The sequence below is a fragment of the Sorex fumeus genome, unplaced genomic scaffold (assembly GCF_029834395.1).
Source record: "Sorex fumeus unplaced genomic scaffold, SorFum_2.1 ptg000240l, whole genome shotgun sequence".
In the NCBI taxonomy this organism is placed as follows: Eukaryota; Metazoa; Chordata; class Mammalia; order Eulipotyphla; family Soricidae; genus Sorex; species Sorex fumeus.
The window spans coordinates 5,085,143-5,108,668 of record NW_026606297.1 but is presented as its reverse complement, the minus strand read 5'-3'; positions in this window follow the sequence as shown (position 1 = coordinate 5,108,668).

Genomic DNA, 23,526 nt, shown 5'->3' with positions numbered 1-23,526 from the left:
TTTGACATACACTGTTCCCTCACCAGTCTCACCACCAGTGCCAACTTCCCTCTACCAGTGTTCCCGGCTTCCCTCTCCTACTCTCCACCCACCCTCAGCCCCCATCTTAACAGGCATCATTGCAGTTGGGTTATTACTGTTTGACTTTGTGATTTGGCTATTATATTTAGCACTAATGTTCTTCACCACTACTGATGTCCCTGCAACTCTGTCACCCCTGCCCCCTCTGCTTTTCATTTATCTCTTCTCTGCTTCCCCTTCAATCTATTTCTTTGGGAGGCAATGACTTTATAATCATTGATTTTTGTCCAGGAGTCTCATTGATCACCCAGTGTATTTTCTAAACAATGCATTTTCTAAACACAGTCTAATTTAAAATGTGCATTTTTCTAACAGTGAATTTTCTAAACATAGTTCAAATCATTGCTACCGGGTACTAGCTGTTATATATAACATATATTCCTCTGTACCCACAGCAGGTAGGGCATTAGCCTTTCACGTAACCGACTGGATTTGATTCCTCCACCCCTCTCAGAGAGCCTGACAAGCTACTGAGAATATCCCTGCAGCAAGGCAGAGCTTGACAAGTTACTCAAGACCTATTCTATATGCCAAAAACAGTAACAACAAGTCTCACAATGGAGATGTTACTGGTGCCCACTCAAGCAAATCCATGAGCAATGGGAGGACAGTGCTACAGTGCTACATATTTATCTGTTAAAACTCCATTTCGTTTCCAAAGCAGTGTATGAAATGCATGTGTTCGGCAGATATTTCTTTGATATTTTTATATTGTAGGACTGTAGCACTGTCCTCTTGTTGTTCATTGATTTGCTTGAGTGGACAACAGTCGCATCTCCATTGTGACACTTGTTGTTACTGTTTTCGGCATTATATTAGCATTATACTAAATTGATTATTTATTTAATTCAATTAATAAATTAACAAAAATAAATTAATAAAAATAAATTTATTTGATTTAATGATTTAATAAAATATCATTATTTAATAAAATAGCATTATATTAAATTGATTAATTTAGAACTAAATTTCAGCTCTAGAGAAAGAGCATTGTTTTCCATATTAGTATTAAGTTTTTAAATTTTAGTTGTTATATTGCTACGGCCATAGTACAGTGGTAGGGCATTTGCCTTGCACGTGGCCCACCCGGATGGCCCAGGTTCCATTCCTCCGCCCCTCTCAAGATCCCGGCAAGCTACCGAAAGTATCTCTCCCACACGGCAAAGCCTGGCAAGCTCCCCGTGATGTATTCAATATGCCAAACACAGTAACAACAAATCTCACAATGGAGATGTTACTGGGCCCTCTTGAGCAAATCAATATTAATATCTAGATACTTATATTATTAAAATCCCAAAGAAATAATGAAAATTTTTATATAATTTATTTAGATTACATAGTTTTAACTCATTTTTCATAAGTGGTAGGGTGCTACTTTTTAAATTTTGTGTTTTGAGTAGCAATTTTTCAAATATAAGTGGTAACACGGCACTGTAGCACTGTCCTCTCGTTCATCGATTTGCTTGAGTGGGCACCAGTAACATCTCCATTGTGAGATTTGTTGTTACTGTGTTTGTCATATCGAATACACCAAGGGGAGCTTGCTAGGCCCTGCCATTCAGGTGGGATACTCTCTGTAACTTGCTCGGCTCTCCAGGCACATGCCAACTTAGGGTACATGACGCCCTAACAATACTCTCAACTCTTCCTCACATTTCCTAAGGAAAATTCCTTATTTGGCTTCTCTCCCTTATTTGTCTCCTTGGGACACCTTTTCTGTGAGAAGAGTCAGTGGGGCCTAGAAAACTTGTGTAGAAGTCAGGATTCTCATGGGTCAGGTCAGGCAAGAACTCCCACTTTTGTGAGTCCTGAACTCCCAAGGGATGGTCCTAGCACATATGGCATCTACCTTTCTGTTTTTCTATACAACCACCACCAGTAAAAAGATGACTTTCATTTGTGACTCCTTTAAATAGTATCATTTAATAGGAAATTATTTTAAACTCCTAATATCTCAATAACAAATTAACTAAAGCAGCCAGCAAGGAAGTAAGCAGAAGAATGAATAGGCGATAAGAGGAATAATATTGTTATTGGTATTTATTATTGTTATAATAATATGCTCGAGCGGGCCCAGTAACGTCTCCATTGGAGACTTTGTTGTTACTGTGTCTGGCATATCGAATACTCTCGGTAGCTTGCCGGGCTCTCCGAGAGGGGCGGAGGAATCGAACTCGGGTCGGCCATGTAGGCCACTTGTAAGGCGAACGCCCTACTGCTGTGCTATCGCTCCAGCTCCAGCTATAATAATATAGCTGCTTATAGTTGATTTTGAGAGCAAATTAATATTGGCCAAATCCTTCTACCAAAACTTAATGATACCAGTGATCTTTCTTCAAAGTGATCAGCATAAATAATCTTACAATTCAGCATACTATTTTATACAATGGGCTGGAGTGATAGCACAGCGGGTAGGGCGGTCGCCTTACAAGCGGCCAACATGGCCGACCCGAGTTCGATTCCTCCGCCCCTCTTGGAGAGCCCGGCAAGCTACCGAGAGTATTCGATATGCCAGACACAGTAACAACAAAGTCTCCAATGGAGAAGTTACTGGGCCCGCTCGAGCAAATCGACGATCAACGGGAGGGCCTTTACCTTTACCTATTTTATACAAAATAAACATTGCCTTCCAAATATTTTGATTCGTTGATAATATTTTATAGTGAACATTAAGGGGTAGATAGTTACAGAAGATTTTGTGATTGCTTGCACACATTAGACACCTATTCAATACCCAACACTGCATGTGGTCCCCTGAGTACTGCAAGGAATGGTCTGTGAGCACTCAGTTGAGAGTAAATTTGAGCATTCTGGTGGGTGTAGCCAAAAAATTAAATAAACGTGAGCTTTACATGAGGAAAACATCAGATAATTTCAAGGAGTTTGTATGTGTTTGAAAAGATCTGAAGATTTATGAAAAAATTACAATTTAGTGGCTTATATTTAGTGTGACAACACTTATTTTTTAGACCTTTCAACTGCTAAAATGTGACTGGAACTGTAATTCCAATTAAAACAGTGGTCTTGCATATGCCAGGCTCTGAGTTTGATCCCTAACACAAAAATTAGGAGCACTATGCTTGGAAATATATATTCACAGCATATTTTGTCTATAACACCTATTACTCCATGCAGAAATTATCTTCCAAAATATTCTTTAATATTTTTCTTAAGTAAACAACATACAGACAATGGAATACAAATGTTATAATTGACAGACAACTTCAATATCTGTAATTATTTTGAAAAAGGTTATTATGTGTTGCTAAGTTTTTGTTTTGATAGATAAAATCTCTCCTGAGAAAGCTTCATGCCAATAGGTGACATCAAATAAGATTGTTTAAAATATATTTTAAGTTACCAGCTCTTTACAGAGCAATAGGTAAGGGATTATTAATAATCTAAGTTAAAAATAAAAAAAATTAATAGTCTTCTACATATTTCAAAAACTGTCACACTGTCCTCCCATTGTTCATCGATTTGCTTGAGTGAGCCCAGTAATGTCTCCATTTTGAGACTTGTTGTTACTATGTTTGGCATATTGAATACTTCATGCGTAGCTTACCAGGCTTTGCCGTGTGGGCGAGATACTCTCGGTAGCTTGCCCGGCTCTCCGAGAAGGGCAGAGGAATCTAACCCTGCTCGACTGGGCTGGCTGTGCACAAGGCAGACGCCCTACCCATGTGCTAGTGCTCCAGCCCAAACATTCACTTTTATTCTTTAATCATAGAGCATATGAGAAATTTCTAAGATGTATTGTTAATTTTATAGTTAATATATACATCATATTTTAATATACACATATTGTTGTCTTAAACTGTAGCCCACTTCACCCTACCTCCGTTATCTTAGATCTGTTGAAAGAGATGGGTTTGGCTATCATTAGGCATAATAAATATATTTGGCTTCCCAAGAAATATAAAAACCAAACACTATCTAAAAGAATAAATATGAAATCATATACTGAAATCTTCCTGAATTCACTTAAAACTTGACATTTATATAATATAAGGTAAAGAATTCTGCCAAATATTATGCCTATTTCACTGTTACAGAAAAACTCAGTTCTCAGTAAATATCAGTTCTTTCTTGGATCTCATAGACTTCATTTTTAAGATACTTGTTTACATGACTTGTCCTTTCATATATCATAATATTCCTTTCATCAATCATTTCTTATTCTGCTTTTTGTTAGAAGTTGGGTCGATGGATAGCTTATGATCCTCAAAGAGTTCATACTGAAGAACCACATGCTTTTTCACCTTGGTTAAAGTTATTTGTCTTTATTTTACTACATTTCCTTAGGCTCTGCTTTGTCTTTTGATAGAAGACGTTTATGAGAATACCTGAGAAACTTCCTTGTCAAACGCAGGCAGAGCGTGACAAAAAGCATAGTCACCAAAGGGTAATACTTTTCTTCCAGTGGTTTACTAATCTTGCAGTCACATAATTGGCCAAGTGGGTATTCTTCAGGCAGCAGAGAATTTAAAACAAACAAAACAGTTCTTCAACATGTCGGTAAAGGACTGATGTCTCTTATTTATTCTAATGCTTTTATCCCCATTCAGCATATTTGAATCTAGCTTACATTTTTAACGTAACCTGCACGCTCTCCCAACAGTGCTGTGTGCTTGTGAATACTTTTCCAATTTGTAAATGTCTCTTTGAATTAGCATCTCTCAGTTTCTAATATGTTTGGCCACAATCAAATCTGGCAGGGCAAAGAAGGAAATAGGTTCCGCAATAAACCTAATCACCTGTGAACTGTAAAGGTTTGCAGATGGTTGGTCTTGATCATGACAATGAGGTATTAACGTGTGTTTATGGAAAATCTGTGAGAAGTCATTTCAGAGATAGTTGAAAGAAAAAATAAGGCAAGATTTTTATTCCAAGTGTACTTACAAAGAAAGCAGAATAACAAATAGCTTTAACCTTTTAATTCCTCTGAAAAAATAGTGCTATCATCAAGGTTAAGTTTCCATTCCTTTTATATTCATTCTGCAAAAAATTTATGTCAAACTAATGGCAAATATTATAGTTATAAAATTGAATTTAAGTATAAATGATTACTTGATTTACTTGTTAGATTTTTATTTCCAAAGTGACAAATGATGAGTAGAAAGCCTAAAGTTTCTAGAGGGCAAAGTTTATGGAAGACAATATTTTAATCCCTTTCCTTTCTGGAATGCATTTTTGAAGTATATATTAGTGACCATGAGAAAATCATGTGGTATTTGAAGACCAGTGAGAGTAAAATATAGAGCAATATTACATCAGGCACATTTATTTCATTTGAAATCATTGTGAAGTCTTCGATTCATGAGAAAAGAACTAAGAGAATTTTAATGTTAAAGGTATGAAGAGACTTCAGATTATCAAATTTTATCTACTATTGGGGGTTGGGTATTGGGCCACAGCCTCTGTATCAAGGTATGCAACTGGCTGTGTGTTCAGGGATTACTCTTGGGGGATCTCAGGGAACAATATGGAATCAAATTAGAACAGGCTGTATGCAAGGCCTTAACCTCTGTAGTATCTCTTTGACCCCAGATAATAAAATTTTAAACCCAGACTTGAGTGAAGTCAATACAAGTACTGGTTAAGTAAAATAATTAGAGTTTAATACAAAACTACTTTCATAGACATGACAGTTGTCTCATTGCTGACTTAAAGATCAAATCATTAACTTTGATTTGAGAAAGCTATTATATTTATTAAACAATTGAAATAGAATATATATCATGGAAAATGTGAAATACAGAAGAATTTTTTTAACTATCACATATATTACTATAAGAAGAATTGTACATACCAATATGAAAAAAATTTATTCCCATTAATGTATGGTGCACATAATGTATATATAGACTGTGCTGTGTTTATCATAAAACTTGTGATAAATATATATGGATAGATTATTGAGAAGTTAGATTATTTATTAAAGCAAATAAGTTTTTTGCCATTGAGAAAACCTACATTTTCATGAATGAATTAATTTTTAAAAGGTTTCTCGAAATAGTCTCTGAGTCTGAGTCTTGGCCGCTGATGGGATTACATGGCGCCAGGGGGCAAGTTGGTGGGTGTGACCCCCGCCTACTGGAATTTGGAGGATCTGGGTGGAGGATGCTCGGCCCAAATCTGAGTAGGCTTGGAGATCTCGGCCCCGGAACCCGCGTGACTTTGTCCCTCTGCCAGTACCTTCATGTGTGCGGAGAGTGGTCTCAGCATGGTGGTGGCTGGTCCTGGAGGTAGTCGGCTGCCGGAGCCCTGGTCAGGGCGGGGAGGAAAGCTCAATCCGCTCCCTCCAAGGGGCCACGGCGAGGAACAGCCAGGCGCGGGGGCAGGAGACTGCACTGTTCTTCCCTCCGGGATCTGGTTTTTATAGTCTCTGAGTCTTGGCCGCTGATGGGATTACACGGTGCCAGGGGGCCAGTTGGTGGGTGTGACCCCCGCCTACTGGAATTTGGAGGATCTGGGTGGAGGATGCTCGACTCCAATCCGAGTAGGCTTGGAGATCTCGGCCCCGGAACCCACATCGCTTTGTCCCTCTGCCGGTACCTTCAGGTGTGCAGAGAGTGGTCTCAGCATGGTGGTTTCTGGTCCTGGAGGTCGTCGGCTGCTGGAGACCTGGTTGGGGTGGAGAGGAAGGCTCAACCCGCTCTCTCCAAGGGGCCACGGCGAGGAACAGCCAGGCGCGGGGGCAGGAGACTGCACTGTTCTCCCTCCGGGATCTGGTTTTTATAGTCTCTGAGTCTTGGCTGCTGATGGGATTACACGGCGCCAGGGGGCCAGTTGGTGGGTGTGACCCCAGACTCAGACTACATCTACACAATGGAGTACTATGTAGCTGTTAGAAAAGATGAAGTCATGAAATTTACATACAAGTGGTACTACATGAAAAGTATCATGCTAAGCGAAATGAGTCAAAAAGAAAGGGATAGACATAGAAAGATTGCATTCATCTCGGGGATATAAAATAACAAAATATGAGATTAATACCCAGGAATAGCTGAGATCAGCACCAGGAGGATTACTCTATAGAGGCCAGCCGGGTGTTCTATGGGAAAGGACAGCTTAGATAGAGAAGGGAGCACCAAATAAAGGGTGTTTGGAGGATCCTCCCAGGAGGGGAGATGCATGTTGAAAGTAGACTATGGACTGAACATGTTTGCCAATCAATGCCTTTTTTACAGACCACAACACCCAAAAGGAGAGAGAGAACAAAAGGGAATTCCCTGCCACAGAGGCAGGTTGGGATGGGGGGGATGGGGGTGGGAGGGATAATATCCATGGTGGTGGAAATGGGCACTGGTGGAGGAGTGGGTGTTTGATCATTGTATAGTCGAGACCCAAGCACAAAAATTTGTGGATCTACAACTGTACCTCATGGTGTTTCACCAATTAAAAAAAAAAAGTAACAAGTGTCACGATGGAGACATTACTGGGCCCGCTCAAGTAAATCGATGAACAATGGGAGAACAGTGACAGTGATTGTGCTTATGTTCACAATATATTTAATTCAGGTTTATAAGCTGCAATGATAAAAAAATAATTTTCAACTGCTGGAGAGATGGTACAGCTAATAAGATGCTTGTCTTGCACACAGCTAACCTGAGTTCAATTCCCAGCATCTCATATGATCCCCTGAGCTCTGTCAAGAGTGATTACTGAGTGCAGAGCCAAAAATAATCCCTGAGCATCACCAACTCTGCCCCTTGCAAATATTTCTCACTGCAAGTATTCGGTGTCAATCTTTAATATATTTCCCATATTTTATCTCATGTCCTTTTAAATGAATAAACAATTGATAATGAATGAAAATACTTTAATGAGTGAAAATAATTAGCATTTATTATTTTGACTACCTCTTTAATTATAGTTATCACTGAAATAATTTAATACTTAATGTTTGCATTGTATTTGCTAATTATTTTACAAAGCAATAGATAGATGCTATGTGTGAACTGAATTTTGAACCATTCAATGACATACTTAATAATATGAAGCTCATTAATGTTAAAATTTGGATTTAAAGTAAACAATGAATTTACACATCACCATTACATTATACACCTAATCATTACTTCTATGATTCTCTTATAGCAGATCATAGCCCGTTCTATGTTTTATTGGCTCAGTTATATTTTACTTTTCCTATTTAACAAAACATTTTTAGGCAAACTCCATGCTGAATCAATAATTGAGATCAAACTTACTGACAAATCGAGTCATCACTTTGAAGTTCTCTGAAAGTTGCAGATTGACTGGAACATAAGCAAAATTATCACAAACTTCTAGGCTTCATTTCATTCAGTTCCAAATGAAGGAAAAACTCAAGGAATGACATCAATGACACTGCTGGGACTTTCAAATCTGCAGTGTCAAAGTTACAGATTTCCTGCCATTTTATGAATTGAATTATAATAATTTCATTCTTGGATTTGAACTTATTTTTGAAAGGTAAATATTTTAAAAATATTCAACATGGAAAGTATCATGCTTAAGTGAGTTGAGTCAGAAAGAGAGGGACAGACATAAATGGGCTGCACTCATTTGTAAAATATAGAGTATCAGAATGGGAGACTAACACCCACGAATAGTAGAAATAAGGACCAGGAGGATTGCTTCACAGCTTGGAAGCCAGCCTTACATGCTGTGGGAAAAGGCAGCTCAGACAGAGAAGGGACCACCAAGTAAAGATGATGCTTGGAGGACCCTCTCCGGATGGGAGATGCGTGCTGAAAGACTGAACTATAGACTATAGACCGAACATGATGGTCACTTAATACTTGCATTGCAGACCACAACACCCTAAAGGAGAGAGAGAGGGTAAAAGAGAATGCATCTGCCACAGAAGTGGGTGGGGTGGGGTTGGGGAGAGATACTGAGAACATGGGTGGTGGAGAACGGACACTGGTGTAGGGATGGGTGCTCGATCATTGTATGACTGAAACATAACCATGAAACTTTGTAAGTCTGTAACTGTACCTCATGGTGATTCGTTAATTTTTAAAGTTAATGAGATAAAACTGAGGAAAATAATGAAAAGCAAGAAAAACAAGATTATATATTATTGATCCTAATTTCCCTTTTCTTTTTGGTTGTAGCTGTTGTTCAGATGACCAGGGGTATGTTTTAAATTGCAGTGAGGACCCTGCTTTGGGTTGCTGTACTGGCCAAGTTTAGATAATGATTGGACTATAAGTCACACTGTGACTATAGTCCAGTGATTATTCGCTTTGTTGTGATGCCTGAGAGCACAATGACTGGGCCACCAAATTTCACTTGGTTCAGGAATGTTCCATGGGATGAAACTCATATACTCACAATAGCATGGTTAGTGGTTTGCTAAAGTTTTACATCTGGGTCCCAAGAATCCTTTCAGTACTGGTGTCATTTTTTTCTCAAGTTTGAACTTTATAATCATACTATCTAATCCAGCAGAGGTATTATCACTAATTGAGTAATAATTCCTAACCCCACTCTAATTGGTTTAAACTTATATTTGAAAATATATTAATAAAAAAGAGAAAAATGATAACACAAATACACTCAGCACAGAAACTAGCTGGTCTCATCCTTGGTGAGTAATGAACATCTCTTGGGCTGGTGAACACAGGCCTTTGATTCTAAAACAACGAAATGGAAGTAAGAACAAGAACCCATGTTGAATTGTCAGCAATGATATAAAGATAATAAAGAGTGGATCACACCTACCATGCCAAAAAGCTGCATCTTTTCCTAGGAAATGGTTACTCACCATTTTATTTTTTCTAAAAGGAGTGAGCTAACTTTTTGGTTTGTTTGTTTAATTGGTGAGTTTAAAGGCCACACCTCTAAGTATTCAGGACTTATTCTTAGCTCTGAACTCAGAGATCACTCCCAGAAGTATTTCAGGGACCGTTTGTGGTAACAGGGATTGAACCCACGTCATTTAAGTGCTTTACTATCTCTCCTCTGGCCTCACAGTTAGTGAACTTTGGTAACTGTCCTGCCAGCACACGCCTCGCCCCAGCACTAAAATGAAGAGGGTCTTCTAAAGTTTTCCCCAACCCAAACCCCAATCCAGGAAAAAAAAAATAAGAAAATCCACTGTCCGCTATCAATTTCTCTCCTCTCATCTTTCATACTTTAACGCTTATGGACATTTATCTAGCTGAATCATTGAAACAAATTCAACATTGTCACATCTGAAATGAGAAAGCTGATACTTAGATGAAAGTAACTTGTCTGAACTCAAATGAAGGGCAGATTAAGGTCTTTAATGAGGACATTTTTGAGTTAAATTGTTTTACTTCCATAAAGAATTTCTTTGCTACTGAGTTTATTCTCTTCTGGTGATTGTGTTCTTTAGGGTGGTAGTAATGGGGGGGGGGATAATTACACGTAACATAGTTATTTAAAATGATTGTATTGGATATGAATATTTAAGTTAGATATTGACAAAGTCAAATTCCTTCCTATGATTTTACAAAATGCCACCCCCCTCCTCTTTAAAATACTCACACAGTCCTATCAAATTTTATTGCCTTCAAATAGAGTAACTAATTCCCCATGACTTCATTATGGAAAACATAGTGTTGTTGTATATAATTCCTAGTTTAAATGAAAAAATAAAACACTTTTTGCTTCTTTTTAAGAACATGATCAATGGCATTTTAGAGGCAGCAAACTAGCATTAATGCCTCAAGAGAATAAACAGTGATCTCATCACTGAGACAATATTAGAAAGGCAGATAGGAATTCAAAAATAATCTAATTTATCTTTAGTTGCATAAATATTTCTTTTAGGGCCTATAGACATCAGGAAAATTTGTCTCCTGTAACTGCATTTCAGATGCTTATAACCAAAGACTTTGATTATCAGGAGATGAAAATGTACATATAGATTTATTGACTCTTAAAATCAGATCAATAAGTAAAAAATTTCTCTGTTTCACAGCTGTATTGATCGTCCATTTCCTCCAAGACGTAATTTTAAATTAGTTCACATGCAATATTCTTTTTCACTTCCACTAAGAAGCTGAAAAGCTGATTTGAGATTCATTTATATTCTGTAAACAAAAATAAAATATATTTCTGTCACTGCTCTCATGCCCAAAGAATGGAAGAATGTGGCGGAGATTAATGGTCATGATTAACTCCCTACAGGTTGTGGTTCCATGCCCCAGTGATTATTCTGTCGTTATTCTGCATGAGACGCCACTAGAACCACATATGCTTTCAGCCACAAATCCAGACAAGACCAAAAGGTCAAGATACTTAGTAGCTTGATATTCCCTCATTCTGGCATGTGTACTCTTGGCAAAAATCATTGCAATTACATAATTATAGTGTTAACATAGATATATTGGTTTATGCAGTGAAGTCTATCACGGAGAGTAATAAACTAAAACCAAGAGATGAAAGCACCATTTCCTTTAATGCATTCAGTTTATCTGCATGAAAAATGGATTGGAAGCTAGCTTTGATCAATTTAATTAGGAGTAGTTTTCAAACCTGCTTTCACTCTGACCCTTCCCCAATCATCTCATTTTAGACCATTCTGTTTTGGAAATTGCAGCTTTTTCACTAATGTACATTTCTTACATTCAAATTTATTGTATATTTTAGGGAAAATGGGGCATTAAGTCTGGCATCATTTTATGTCTTTCTTTCTGTTGGCAAGTCAAATCATATAATTCTGGTCTTTTGGTTAAAAGTCTTGGTATATGTTCTTCACATAAGTGGGATAGTAATAACCTTAAAACTGATAAAACACAAAGAGACAAAGGATTTTTTACTTTATTGGTCATGCATGTCTATTTTATTAAGGGTGTACATATATTTTTAAAATATTCAAATGAATTTCTATTACATATTATTTTTACATTTTTCAAATATACAGATATATTATGCTTACAGTCCACAATTTTGTGTGGCTTTAATTAAATGTAGCCAGATTGTGATGCCACACCAAAGAACTATAAAATATTTCATAAAGAAACTGAACAATTTTTCTCATATGCCCCAGTCATTAAAAATATTTTAATTTTTTTCTCCAGACATTGGGCTGGAGTGATAGCACAGCAGGTAGGACATTTGCCTTGTATGTGGCAGACCCAGGTTCGATTCCTCTATCGCTCTCAGAGAGCCTGGCAAGCTACCGAGAGTATTCTGCCCCCATAGCAGAGCCTGGCAAGGTCCCTGTGGCGTCTTTGATATGCCAGAAACAGTAACAAGTTCCACAATGGAGGTGTTACTGGTGCCCGCTCAAGCAAAAATTGATGAACAGTGAGAGGACAGTGCTACAGTGCTCTAGACATTAAAAAATATCATTAAATATTGTTTTCTTTTTTGTGTGTAATTTTTTGGTGAAAGATTGTACATGCTTGTCATTTTAATTATAATTATTATAATTCAAAATTCTGATTAAAACAGTAAAAAGCAAATATTACCTGTAGAATAAAACACTTTTAGTTTTCACAGTTGTTATAAGGATATCATTTGATACTCATCAATACATTTTATGCTACTTTTAATTCAATTTTAATGCTGGTTGTATAGTTAATATATGCTCTAACGCATATATATATATATATATATATATATATATATGAAACCCTTGCAAACATACGGTATATAAATACACTCTAAACAATTCCTGTAATTAATTTTGCTAGTTATTAGACAAATACTGACTTATAAAACTAACTGAGTATGAAAGTTTAGTATCTGGAATATTCTTTCAATTCTATTCAAAACCTTTACTGGAAAGATGTAATTGCCTTTATAGTGATGCAAACCATTTGAATGCCGTGCTGTGCTGTGCTCTCTACATAAAAACACAATATAGGAAAATCTCAAAATTGCCAAAGACAATTTTTTTGGTCTAGTTTTCTTTTCAAACATGAATATTAATTTGTTAGCAGTACTCATACTGTATTGTCTAAATCCATGAGTTTTTTTCATAGCTGGTGGAATATGGAGTAAATGCCCTCAATAGGTATGTAAAGAAGGAGGAAGTGAGTGGGTGAGTCAGCTAAGAGATCAATAGGGTGTAGCCTTTCCATCATTTTGTTAGTTATAGAGATAGAAAATAAAAATATCACATTGTTCGCAAAAGTCTGAAAATGTGCAACAGTAACATTAAAACACATGTGTGAAAAAATTTAATAGATGGTTTAAACTTAGAGTTATCAACGTTATAGTTTCTAATGAAATCATGTGAAAGAGAAACCAGTGAAATCAACTCAAAGCTGTGCACAAGTAGGTTCTGAGACAGACAAATGGCAAAGTAGAAGAGGAAAGAAGAAAAGGACTAGCAAGTACAACCTTCCATGCATGGGACAGTCGCTCTCCTGACCAACTATGATCTCCTGAAGGTTTAGAATAAAAGCTCCAAATGATGGGTTATTGCAGAAGAAGCTTTAGTATCTCCCTCTCTGTGTCCTTTGTAAGTCTTAGCCCTTATTATGAAAACTATCATATGTCTTTGAGACAGAATCAAATCATAACCAATGGACATTACACATCCTAAACTGCTAAATCCTATCAATTCAACCTTTAACAACATGTTAGTGATCTCTTATAGAAGGGCTTAATGGCCCCTTGATGATATACAGCAATCTTCACACTCTTTCCTCTAATGATCATTTTTTGTAGCATTTTCAATGGTATTTCATAACAAACAATACAAAATGCATTATTTCAGTTCTGCTTTGGGACAGGGATTGGGAATCAGAATGGAAACATACAAAATATGGTGGTGGGAAGCATAATGGTGGTGGGATTGGTTTTGAATATTAAATGTAATCAAATATTGTGAACTAATTCATAAAATAAAAATTAATTTAAATCATATCATTCCGGGCTGGAGCGATTGTACAGTGGGTAGGGCGTTTGCCTTACACTCAGACAACATGGCTGACCCGAGTTCAATTCCTCGCCCCTCTCGGAGAGCCGGCAAGCTACCGAGAGGATCTCACCCACATGGCAAAGCCTGGCAAGCTCCCTGTGATGTATTTGATATGCCAAACACAGTAACAAGTGTCACAATGTTACTGGGCCCGCTCGAGCAAATTGATGAACAATGGGAGGACCGTGACCATGACCATATCATTTCAAATTCTTTTTACTTTATCCATTTTTGTGTGGTCTGTCCTGTCAGTATCCTCTAAGCTCAAAGCCTTCTATGACACTCACTACTTGCTGCAACACTTTGTGGTGGTTTAAATGATCTCAGCTTTATAAAGCTCTTCCTTAAACTATTATATAATCATTTACTGGTCCAACTACTATAGATTTTGCAGAAACAGTACTTCTTTCTGGTTCCCACTCAGATCTACATAATGAAAAACATTCAGAATGTTGATTCTTTGTGAAATGTATCTCAATTTTTCTTTCGGATGCTTTGGGGAAAAGCGAATATATTCATGAAATATTGAAGAGTAGAATAGCAGAACTGTGCCAACAATAGTAAAATGTAAGGGGAGAGCAGAAAAGAGGAGACCTGGGATTCTTTCTGAAAAGATTTTATTGCCAGCAGAATGTTAGAACTAATTTTTCATTTCTTTATTTTTTGCATTTTCACTATTTAATTATTTAAGGTAATTGTTTTATGAATATAACTTCTATATAGATTCAGGATAACAATTTTTAATTTTAATATTATGTTTCTGTTTGATTTATTACTACCAAATATCTACTAGAGTATAGTGTTCAGAATGGTATCTGAATACTTGCAGGGCTACATCTGTCACTGCTGAATATTTTTTATGGTAACAATATATTGAATCCAGGTACATTTTCAATTTATATTAAAAAAATAAAACCCACTCCAATTACAATTTTATATGTAGTCTATAGAATGCTCAGAGGTTACAAAAGCCGCCATTTAACTTGAAAATTAGTTCTAAAGGCATTTTTTTTTCTTTTTGGTTCATACCTGGCGATGCACAGGGGTTGCTCCTGGCTCTGCACTCAGGAGTTACTCCTGTAGGTGCTCAAGGGACCATATGGGATACTGGGAATTGAACCTGGGCCGTATGCAAGGGAAATGCCCTACCTGCTGTGCTATCTCTCCAGGCCCAAAGGCAAAAAAATTAGCAATCATAATAATTATTTGTCTCCCTACTAACAAATCAGTGTACTGTAAGTTTTGCCACCAGTCAAGAATTAATTAAAATTTTTAGCTCTTTACATATCTTACATACTCAGTATAATCTTTCATTTTGGTTTGGTAAATTCATGGCTCACTCCTGACTCTGTGTTCAAACATCTCTCCTAGTGAGGCTGGGGGATCATGTCTGGCATCGGGAATAGAACCCAGACTGCCCACACAAATAAGACAAGTGCCAACGAATAGGATGTTTGCCTTGCACACAGCCCAACCCAGGGTTCTATCCTAGGCATCCTATAAGGTCCTCTGAACAACACTAGGAGTTATTCCTGAGTGCAGAACCAAGAGTAACCCCTGTGCATCACCATGTGTGACAAAGAAAGGAAAAGAAAAGACAAGAAAAAGACAAGTGTCTAACCTCTACTATTTTCCGGATGGTGAACCCAGTTTTCAGCATTTTCTACAAGGAACTTTCATTTTTCCTATGGAAAGCTTGTCTGGCAAGACCCTCATCTGTAATCTCAGGTGATTCTAGGGAGTCGAATTGTTGTATCTTTCCGAGATCCCAGAGCTGTCACCAGAGAGCTTCAGTATGTCATGCTTCATCATCCTCATATCGTTCCCAGGGAGGAGGTTCAGGAGATACATAAACTTTCAGGATATGTTTAAGGACAGAACATGGTCTTTAACCCAGGCAAGGTCCTACAGAAGAAGAATATACTGTGGGTCTAAGGAGTTTATGCTCTTTTCTTTCATATTTTCTTGACTTTGAAAAGCAAGTTATTGATGAGTAACAAGCAACATTATGTTCCATATGAAATCATGGGTTTGAGACCTACACGATTAGATGCTGATAGCCTCAAGAATAATAAGAAATTCGGAGAGATAGTAGAGCCAGTAGGACGTTTGTCTTGCACACAGCCAACCAAGGTTCAATCCCCAGCATCCAATATCGTTTCCTGAGCATCTCCAGAATTAATATCTGTGTGAAGAGTCTGAAGCAACCCCTGAGTATCATCAGGTTGAGAATTACCTGATCATGACCCCAACAATGAAAATAATAATAAGTCAGGATCAAAACTGCTTTCTTTATCATGGATAGTTGTAAAGAAAAAAAAAGAGCTTGCTCATTTTTAATAGCACATATGTTCTGTACATGGAAAATTAAACCAAAAAATTGTGGCATCTTAAAATGCATTAAAAATGCTGTATTTTTGCATATGTTGGTGAAACCTTGTTTTAAAGTGAAGTAAACCAGCCACAAGAAACTCAACTGTCAATGTGCAGAATTTATACTATTTTCTGTCTGCTGATAATACATTGAAGTAAGAAAAATTCGAGTAACCACCATGTAGTTACTTCTATATAACACTACAAGAAAATTAAATCCTAATTTTTTTTTGAGAAATGGGAGTTTTACCGAGAAAAGAAAATATGATCCCTAACTTGACATACATATATGCAACAGTAAATGCTGCACTCTAGGAAATTATTTGTCAGATATAAACCAGGGTTTATGAATATTTAGTATTTATTACAAAAATTATCTTTCTTGTTTTATAAAAATCAATTGTTACTGTAAAATCAACCTAGACATTATAAATGAAGTGCCTATTCATCTTTTGCAGAAATACAATTTGCATGCAATCATCAGATCTTGTGTTAAATCAAATATATCAGTTTTTATATGAAAGTCTGAAACTGAGAAATTAAAAAAATATTTATCATGAAATTTTGACAACATAGACAAAGATGATAAAAATATCAATGCCCTAATCTTTACATTATGCTGAACTTATAGATTATTACCTATTTTTTTAATCAACGTGAGATATTTTTGCAAGCTTTCACGTTTGTGTTTTAATCTTACAAGGATCAAACACCATCACTCTACTAGTGACATTCTCCAATACCACTGTCCCCAGTATATCTCCCCTTTCCAATCCACCCCCTGCCTCCATAGCAGACAATTTCCACCATACTGTCTCTCTACTTGTCTCTCTACTTTTGGGCATTACGGTTTGCAATACAGATACCATGAGGTTATCATGTTTGGTCCTTTATCTTCTTTCAGCACACTTCTCCCATCCTGAATGATTCTACCAACCATCATTGACTTACTGATCTCTTATTTATTCCATTCTTCCTCAGCTCATGAGACAGGCTGTCAACAGTGGATCAATATTCCTGCCTATGTGTCTGTCTACTGCCCTTGGGTGTCAGTCTCATATAATGTTATTTTATATTCCACAAATAAGTTCAGTCATTCTATGTCTGTCTCTCTCTTTCTGACTCATTTCACTTAACATGATACTCTCCATGACCATTCACTTATAAGAAAATTTCATGACTTCATCTCTCTAACAGCTGTGACCTATGCTTTTTTGAGGGTCATATTTAATTTACTGAGTCTTTTGTTCCTCCTTGAATGGGTGTTATATTTGAGACTGTATTATTTAATGTTTATATTTGTGATATTTATGGAGCACTATTTCCCTCACAGAGATATCGAACACATTAGAACAGCATTGTTACTAAAAACAATATTTTGCTTTTCAAAAATAAGTAAATATAAATAATTTTGAAGACAGAAGCATTCAGATGTTATTTATGAATACTAAACTATGGTAAGGCATGATATTAAGTTACTTTTCAATCTGTGAGAAAATATAATATTATTTGGAGAAAGTAATTAAAACACACACCAATACACATACTCACGAATAAATAAAATGCAATACAAGTTACATGGCACCAGAGTTATAGTACATGGGATAGGGTTCTTGCCTTGTACACAGCTAATGGGCTTCAATCCCTGGCATTCTGAAAGGTTCCCTAAGCCCACCAGTAGTGATCTCTGAACCAAGAGCCAATAGTATGCCCTCAGCACCTCTGGGTGTGGCCCAAAACACAAAAGTAATAATAATAAAATTTTTAAAGTTTATAATCTCATATTTTTGTTGCATAAACTAAAACTTTAGTTCCATGGGTGCACATTAATATGTCTGTTGTTCTTTATATTTTTGTCTTAAAAGATATGAATATAAGTTATTAGTTTATTTGGATTATCATTGGTGCCTTCATTGCTTTTGGAAACTCTCTGCTCATTATTTTTGAACAGTCTCCAAGACTTAGAAAAATAGAGGATTTTGCATAGTGTTGTTGAAAGCAGCCCCTGTCTCATGAAACCCATTTCTACACATGAGCATAAGTGGACTTACACATTCTGTGTTGGTGGATTTTTGACAATCCTCTCCTGATAGTTTATGTACTAAAATAATATAAAATTAATAGTTTTTTTAAAAATCAGTAAAAATTGACTTGGGATAAGAAAAGTGCAAAATTTAAAAACATGAAACTGTTCATCTGTTGTATTTAAACACTTTTCAAACTCAGATAAATTAGTCTCTATATAAATCTGTAGATAAGTTAATTTGGAAATTTATACTCATTACTCTTCATAACATGAGTCATGTATACAATGTTTTGAGACTTCAGTTAATGATCTTGATATACACATTGAACTGATAGGGAAGTAGTTATTAATACTTAGGACTAAATATGGAAAGAAATGTGGTCTCCAAGATTATAAACGACGGATAAGATAAAAATAAAATTTCATTTTTAGCCTTGAGTATCATTTTTCACAATAAAGTTTTGCTCAATCCATTGCTAATATTAAAAATGCTGACTTTATACAGGTGGAATTCAGAAATACTTGATCAAAATTTATTTCAGGAGGTCAATTTTTAAATAAAGCTATATAAATTTATGGTCAGACTTCTTAAATACACATTTTTAAGTCGAATCACCCTGAGTTACACAGTCACAAAGTTATTAATGGTTGGATTTAAATTGTACTATGTTCTAAACACAAATGGTTTTATTTTACTATCTCCTGCTGTTTTTGCTAAGGACATTTGTAAACATACTTTTAAAAAGCATTTAGGTTAGGTTTCTTTATTATTCCATAACATATTGTTACCTGTATTTCCACTAAAAAAGTAGATGATGTAAAAGTATTTTTTATAAATTTCTATAAAAATTTTATTGAACAACAAAATTTGTCTTAGTTGATTACTATAATAATTAAAGTATAACGTTCCAAAACTTAAATTCAAATTCCAAAGGGTCAGCACACAGCCTGATATTAGAAGGAATAAAATGCCTGAGAACATGCTTATTTCTCTGCAAAAAAAAATCTTTACACCAATTAAAATGTCAATTCAGTGGATGGCAAAGAATAAGATATAGCAAAATGAATATATGAACTAATCTGCTTCAAGCAACATTTTTCTAGCATTAGTAAAAATTAAAGATTTCAGAAACATAACACTTAGAATGTGAAATGCTGTTGCCAAGATAGTGACTTAAGTAACTGCAAAGAAATGAACACTCCAGTGTATTAAAATGAAGGATTATAAGAATGTTCTCAGTTAAATTCCTACATCATGTGGTTTCATGCCTAGAATAAAGAATGAGGAAAATTGCTACTTCAAAGATGGTAAAAATGCAAGAACTTTGATTCATTGGTTGCATATTAATCACTATTGAGTTAGAAATCATACCCAATGGAATTATTGATATGAGAGTTATTTGATTTTTATTCCTCAGCATTCTTTATAGAAGACTTACAAGTATGTGTACATAAATTAGAAATAAGATTCTTTTAAATCATGAATCATGTTTGTAATGAAAAACACTTCATGAAAGGTTTTCAACTAATCTAAGAACATCTGTTCGGAGAGGGAATTTTTTAGAAAACATTAATTTATTGGTCCTGAAAGGTTTCTGAAAATCGAAAAAATAAGGTGCCGTCTTGCCGTGAGGGAGAAATATAACATTTCAGATTCATCATATGCTTCTACACATCAATATTATTCAACTTTCAAATGAAAGAAGACCCCATCTGTTTCCGTTTGGATAATCTATATTTCATCCTCACCACCATAAATATGTAAGTACTTTTGTTGCTTAAGAACTATGTTTGGGAGCATTGAACTATAATTAAAGTAATGCACATAAAACTTATGTGTTTTTTTAATATTTAACTTCATCCATCTTAGCAAGTCATATTATACCATATCCATTAAATGTCTTTGATTGCAATTTCTGGACAGTCTGAAAATGAAAATAAGGTAGTTATAGACATCAAATGACTTGTAATCCTTATTAGTTAGCTCAAGCTCTATAACAAAACATTATTACTTGCGGGCTTAAGAGATAGTACTTTATCATTTATTAAAACTACAGAACTGGATATGTTGGCAGATTTGTTTTCTTCTGAGGAATCTTACGTGGCTTGCAAATGGCTAGCTTCGTTTCTTCATGTCATCTCCAAGTCTGAGGCCATTTTGGGTAACTTTCAGTATCCACGTTGCCTCTTCTTATAGGAATATTATTTATATCAGATTAGTGTCCATGCTGAAGAACAAAGTTTTGCAAAGTCACCATTTTTAAGGCCTTGTCTTCAGATGTGGTTATACTGACAGAGTTTGGTAGCTGGCATATTCATCACGTGAGTTTAGTGGAAATACAACTTATCCCAGAGCACATCTTGTGTTGGGCTGGAGCGATAGCACAGTGGTAGGGTGTTTGCCTTGCATGCAGTCAATATGGCTGACCCGAGTTCGATTCCTCCACCCCTCTCAGAGAGCCCGGCAAGCTACCGAGAGTATCTAACCCACACGGCAGAGCCTGGCAAACTCCCCGTGATGTTTTCGATATGCCAAACACAGTAACAACAAGTCTCACGATGGAGACGTTACTGGGCCCGCTAGAGCAAATCGATGAACAGCAGGAGGACCGTGACTGTGACATCTTGTGTTATTCTGCTCAACCACACTGATTATGATTGTTTCACTAAAGAAGTTTCATTTCAGTTTTTCTTTTGGTAAAAATGTAACTTGAAATGAATTTAAAAAAATAAATGGTCATGGTGTCTGAACTATGCATGTGTCTGCAACTTATAAGAAGACTGATCTACTCACGCTGACCCCAACCCTGAATGATCTTCTCTCGAAGGTCATCTCAATATATTTGTTATTCTTTTAAATGTCATCGTTTAGCTAGTTGCTATATATTTTAAACTAAATTAGTGCTTTGACAAGGCACTTTTATTTATAAAGTTTTTCATGATTTTGTTTCAGGCACACAATAGATGAGCACCAAACTTTTTGATCACGATAGCTTTATAGTATAGTTTCAAGTTAGCCTAATGGGACAGGCTAATTTCTTATTTTTCAGTATCTTTGCCTATTCCTTGTCTTTTAGAATCCCATACAAGCTTTGTTATTGACTTGAGTAGTGTCTAAGTTTAGTTGTGACTGTATGAAATCTATATAACAATTTAGGCAGGGTTGTCATATTAATAGTATTGATTTTCACAATCCATAAGGATGAAATATTTTTTCCAATTCCTAAAATCTTCCTTTTTTTAGAGACTTAAAATTTACATGGTATATATTTTTTTGTTAGTTGTTTCCTAGTTACTTGATGTTTTTGGATGGTATTTTGAATGGAATAAGCTCTTTGATTGTTTTCTCCTCTGATTCATTTTTTAATAGGAGTTTGATCTATTTTTGTATATTGACTTTAAGTCAGCCATTTTGCAGTATTGGTTTATTGTTTCAAAGAGCAATTTTGGTATAGTCTTTAGGGTGTTCTAGGTATATTATCCTGTCATCTGCAGAATGTCATAATTTTATTTCTGTTCCAGTTTAGGTTCCTTTAATTTATTTTTATTGCCTAATTGCTATAGCAAGGAGCTCTAATATTATATTGAGTAAAGGTGAAGTGGTGAACATCATTCCAATGCCTGTGGGATTATTATAGGTGGACATCTTCATCTTGAGGAACATTCCTTCCAAGCTGTTTTATTGAGGAATTTTTTATGACTGGATGTTGAACCATGTCAAAGTTTTCTCTAAATTAATCATAATTTAGCTGTTATATTGTTCAGCTCCAGAGTGTTGGACGTTTGCCCCATTTACTTTTTGCAGCTAATTTCTGTGTTTGTGGCATTCTTATGTGAGAGGTTATTTTGCATGATTTCTATATTTGTACATTTTTTTATGTTTGACTTATGTTCTATTCTGTAATTTATCCTAGAGAATATTACTTGCTCTCTAAAGAATAATGTGTATGTGGATTTGGAGACATAGTGAACCCTGAACAAATTAATGAATTCTAGTTGTTTAATCTCCTTACTAGAACTCTTGTATCTATACAGATTTTCTCTCTGGTTGATCTCACCAGTGGTAAAACTATTTGTCAAAATCTCCCACTATTGTTGTGTTTCCATCAATATATCTCTTTAGGTTTGTGAGCAGAAACCTTATGAAATTTTAGATCCATTATTTGGTACACATGTTGGTACACATCTTAGTGATTCTTGATTTGTTGTTACCTATTATACTGTTCATCTCTGTTTCTAATTACTTGTCTTTCACTGAATCTATTTTGTCAAATATAATAAAGGTGCTCCAGCTTTTTATTCTTTATGTTCAAAATATTCTAATAATACTGTTTTCCAGAATTTCACTCTGACTCTGTATTAATCCTTTGAGATTAGATGTATTTTCTATAAACAGAAAGTAGGTGGGATGATTTTCATCATTTAATTACTCTATGATTTTTGAGAAAAAGTCTGTTGACATTCAGAAATTATCAAAATAAAAAGTTGTATTGTGATTTTGTTTGTGCGGGGGGTATTAATTATTTTTGTAAATGACCATTTGCTTTTTATAGGAAGTGTTTTCATAATTTTTGTAGAATTACTATAGTTGAAGCAAAGTTTAGAGCTTTTGTATATATGAAAAAGATTTTATCACCCACTTAAATCTAAATGAAAACTGTTCAAGGAAAAGAATTTAGGTAGAAAAATCATTTTTCATTCAATAATTAGAAAAGTTATCTGGCTCTTTTTTTGCTTATGATGATATCTATTGTGTTATTTTTTTTGTGTTATGGCTCTTTTTTTGCTTATGGTGATATCTATTGTGATATCTATCTTTGTTATTTCCCCTGAATATTTGGGGTTTTTCTTCTATCTTGATGCTCTAAGTAGGTTTTTTTTGTCTTAAAGTGCATTAATTTGGTTCTGTGCATGCTGAATTATGTTGATGTGACTTACTACTGTATTACTTAACTCCTTTGATTCCATTTGTATAGAATTTTCAAATTCTGAATCAATTCATCCCTGAGTTGATTGAATTCATCTTTCAGTAATTACTAATTTTCATTGTCATTGAATAAACTGTTGAATTGAAGTCCTCCTCATTGCTCTCAAGATTTGTTTTGAGCTCAAGGATATTTCTGGATTTCTGTCTCTGAATGTCAGTGCA